General features: G+C 41.8%; 1 pseudogene; it reads right to left on the bottom strand.

Annotated features, from left to right (window-relative positions):
* Positions 1 to 2,055: 2,055 nt before the first annotated feature.
* On the bottom strand, positions 2,056 to 2,304 carry LOC116809489 (cytochrome c oxidase subunit NDUFA4-like; annotated as a pseudogene).
* Between the last annotated feature and the right edge of the window lie 2,101 nt (positions 2,305 to 4,405).

Here is a 4,405-nt window from a genome sequence, read left to right as displayed (position 1 = left end):
TATGTGTCTGGGGTTGTGAATATATACTCTGGAGTGTTTTGTGGGTGTGTATTGAGTTCTGCACTTACTTCTGCTGGGACTCTAAATGTAAAATTTTTGGCTTGGGATTCTAGCACATAAGGGTGGTACAAATTTGTACCTCACACCTGGAAGGGACACATGCTTAATGTATCAATTTCTCACTGGGAGAGTTTTCCACCTTCATCCAAAGATTGAGGCAGATAGCACATCTTCTTGCTGCTTCTTTGTGATGGTGGCCAGAGATTTTCTAGATTAGTACTGTCCAGTAGAACTTTCTGTGCTGATAGAAGTGTTCTGTATGTATGCTGTCCAACATGGTAGCCACTGATACTCAGTAACCCACATGTGGTTATTGAATACTTGAAATGTGTGACTGAAGAATTGAATTTTACATTTTGTTTAATTTAATTTAATTTTATTTTTTGGGACAGAGTCTCGCTCTGTTGCCCAGGCAGGAGTGCAGTGGTGCAATCTTGGCTCACTGCAACCTCCACCTCCCGGGTTCAAGCAATTCTCTTGCCTCAGTCTCCTGAGTAGCTGGGACTACAGGTGCTCACCACTGCGCCTGGCTAATTTTTTGTAATTTTAGTAGAGACGGGGTTTCACCATATTGATCAGGCTGGTCTTGAACTCTTGACCTCAAGTGATTCACCAGCCTTCCAAAGTGCTGGGATTACAGGCACAAGCCACTGCACCCAGCATGAATGTTAATTAATTTAAATTTCAATAGTCATATATGGGTAGTAGCTACCATGCTGTATAGCACAGTTCTAGATCAATTTTAATAGACTGGGCAGCCCATTGAGGATCTTGGATATACATGGTAGACTTAGTTCTACTTCCTCTCTTTGTGCAGGGTCTATGCCATGTCTCTTGTCCTAATACTCTTGACCCTAGCACCAGCATCTGTCTAGGCTCTATACCCTCAAGCCACCATATAGTCAACTGGAGTTGGCTTTACTTTCCTTCTGTGACTAAGCTCAGCTATGTAGTGCATATTTTGCAACATTGTGCTTGAGTGTTCATACTGGAGAGGAAGGATAAATATCAGCTCAATCCACAGCTCCAGCTCTTGTGTGCTTCTCAAGCCACTTGCCATTGTTCTTCTGCTACCATTGCCCATGGAGACTTCCATTGCTAATAGCAGCTCCACAGCACTGTATTTAATGGCTCCTTCTTAATCCTATCCTACATGACTTGTAGAAAGCTTTGGCTTTGTTGACCATTACTTCCTTAGAGCAGTCTTTCCCTTGGCTTCTTTCATAGTACCAGTTTTCTTTCTACTTATATTGATTCTCCTTTCCAGGCTTCTTCTAGGACTTATTATGCTCACACCCCCTCTACCCACATTATCAATGGGGAATCAGATCTCAGTTTTTTTTTTTTTGTGAGACAGTCTTGCTCTGTTGCCCCAGGCTGGAGTGCAATGGTGCCATCTCGGTTCACTACAGCCTCTGCCTTCTGGTTTCAAGTGATTCTCCTGCCTGAGCCTCCTGAGTAGCTGGGATTACAGGTGTGCGCCACCAAGCCCAGCTAATTTTTGCATTTTTAGTAGAGACGTGGTTTCACCATGTTGGTCAGGCTGACCTTGAACTCCTGACCTTGTGATCTGCCTGCCTCGGCCCCCCAAAGTGCTGGGATTACAGGCATGAGCCACCGCGCCCGGCCCAGATCTCAGTTTTATTTCTTTTCTCACTCTATATATCTTCCCAGGGTGATTTCATTCCAATTTATGGCTTCAGGTATATTTTATGAGCTGATGACTCCCAAGTTTGTTGTCATTTTTGAAGCATTAACTGTTGTCATCCCTGCAAAACAAAAGTAGAAACAAAAAATACAAAGCAGCAGGTTTTTCTAGGCTCATGAGTTTTTTTCAAGTTTCAGTTATTTATTAATCAATGTAATCTTCGACACATTATATCAACATGATATCATGTATTTAGAGGAGAAATACTTCCTGGTTAAGTGGAAAACTATGTGGATGGCTTCTGGAAAACCTTCATTCTAAAGCAGCTTTACAGTGAAACATTTCACTTAGAAATCTGGACCTTCTTTCTTCAGTTTGCTGTAATCCACATGCACTAAGTAGAACTTGTATTGATCCTTGGGACCCAGTTTGTTCCAGGGCCCTGGGTTATTCTTTCTGTCCCAACTAACATCTGGATTGAGCAATGCCAGACACAAGAGATACACTGCTGCTCCAGGACCTCCAGCTCCAATAAATACAAAGAGGGGCATCAAGCTTGGCTGCTTCTTGGTATAATTGAGGATCTAGCAGAGCATGTTTGCGGCAGAGGCCCTCGATTGGAAATGAGGGAACCAGCCTAGCCACCAGGCCCTGGGCTAAGTAGTATCTGGCTCATAAGTTTTGAGAGCAAGCTCTAAAACTCCAGTGAACAGTTAGCTGCACGGTGTATTTAGGCAGACCCTTGACCCAGTCCTTCCCTGATTTGTCTTCAAAATAATTGTGGGGGCACTGAAGAATTGTGGGACACTGGCAAGAAGAAGAATCTTAGAGCTATTCTTTGATCTAGTTCAATTAATTAATCAGTTAATTGACAAAAATTGTATACATTGATGGTGTACAACATGATGTTTTGATATATGTATACATTGTGGAATGGCAAAAGCAGGATAATTGACATACAAATTACCTCACACACTTATCTTTTTTTTTTTTTTTATGGTGAGAACTTTGGTCTATTTTTCTGGTGAATAATATGTAGCAGGACTGGTACCAGAACCAGGTCATCCAGAGATGTTCTGCCTGCTGCCATCAACTCAGGACCTCAGAAAGTGGTACTCTTCCCCTAAAGGTGAATTATTTTAACTAAAAAAAGAGAAATCCTTATTTCTAGATGAAATAAGAATCAACAGGAAATTCCAGGAGATTTCAGTTACATCAGTTGTTACAGTTGGTATACAATGATAACATCTGTTACAATGAAAGCAGCAAGTATGTATTTAATACACTTTTACAAAGTCCCCTTCTTTTCTCTTTTCTTTTCCTTTTTTGAGGGTAGCAAGGTTTATTGTGAAGAGCGAAAGAACAAAGCTTCCACAGCGTGGAATGGTACCCAAGTGGGTTACAGCTGCTGGCTGGGGTGGCCAGCTTTCATTCCCTTATTGCCCCTCCCATGTTCTGTTTTTGTCCTATCAGAATGCCCTTTTTCCAATCCTCCCTGCGATTGGCTACTTTTAGGATCCTGCTGATTGGTGCATTTTACAGACCGCTGATTGGTGCGTTTTGCAGAGTGCTGATGGGTGCATTTTACAATCCTCTTGCTAGCTACAGAGTGCCGATTGGTACGTTTTACAATCCTAGCTACAGATTGCTGATTGATGCGTTTTACAATCCTCTTGTAAGACAGAAAATTTCTCCAAGTCCCCACTCGAGCAAGGAAGTCCTGCTGGCTTCACCTCTCAATCCCCACTCTAAACAGGACATCCCAGCTGGAAAGTCCCCATATTTTCTTTTAGTAATCATTTTAATGTGTGTGTGTGAGAAAAGGACACTATTAAAAGAAACTTTTAAACTTTTCTAGTCATATGTCTACTTTTAGCCAATATTTGTGAGCATCAACCATATCCCTCCTCAGTAATTATATTTGATTGTTTCCTCCCAGGTCATGTGAAAGACTGTGTATAATTCAGAAGAGATATTTCTACAGTGAAAAAAAATACCCCATATTTAAATCAATTCAAGTTTCTTCTTGACATCTAGGCTGTATCTAGGACACATCTGGACATCTGGAAACATCCAAATTTGACTGACTTTTCCAGTTTTCAGCAGAACATTTAGTAAATAAAAGAAGAAGAAACTTGTACTAATCATATTTTTTTAAAAAAGTCAACAGCATTTCAGTGGGGCTGATATCCTCATGGCCTGGCCTTTATTTCTTGCCTCATGTCAGACTTGCCCATGTTGGTGGAGGAGGCTGACATTCAAAGGGTGTGGTTTTTGAGGTTGCCACATGCCTTGCCATGACTTAAAATATCTCTTTCTGGCTGCCAGATGGCCTGGGGAAGCACCAAACACAGGATCTATTGACCTCAGAACTTGTTGCTTTAGGACTGGAAGCTCTTTCAGAGTCTTTCTTAAGCTTCTGTTTCTAAACGTCTGAAGCACATCAAGCCTTAAACTGGGATTTTGTGCTGCTTCTCCTCGCTTTACTGAAAGCAAAGGGTAAGAATTAATTTCGGGCACAGATAGTAAATGCTGACTTTTCATTGTTCCCTTGAGAACACTTCACTCTCCAAAAGAAAGTCTCCCTTCTTCAGCCCAAATCTTGTGGAAACTGTGCATACGAGGTGTGGAGAAACCCCATGGGAAAACTGGGAGTCTACAAACAGGCCTAGTCTTTGAGGATGCTCGGCAGGGGTG

This window comes from Hylobates moloch, unplaced genomic scaffold (genome assembly GCF_009828535.3).
Source record: "Hylobates moloch isolate HMO894 unplaced genomic scaffold, HMol_V3 SCAFFOLD_1, whole genome shotgun sequence".
Classification (NCBI taxonomy): domain Eukaryota; kingdom Metazoa; phylum Chordata; class Mammalia; order Primates; family Hylobatidae; genus Hylobates; species Hylobates moloch.
This window is presented reverse-complemented; position numbering and strand designations above follow the sequence as displayed.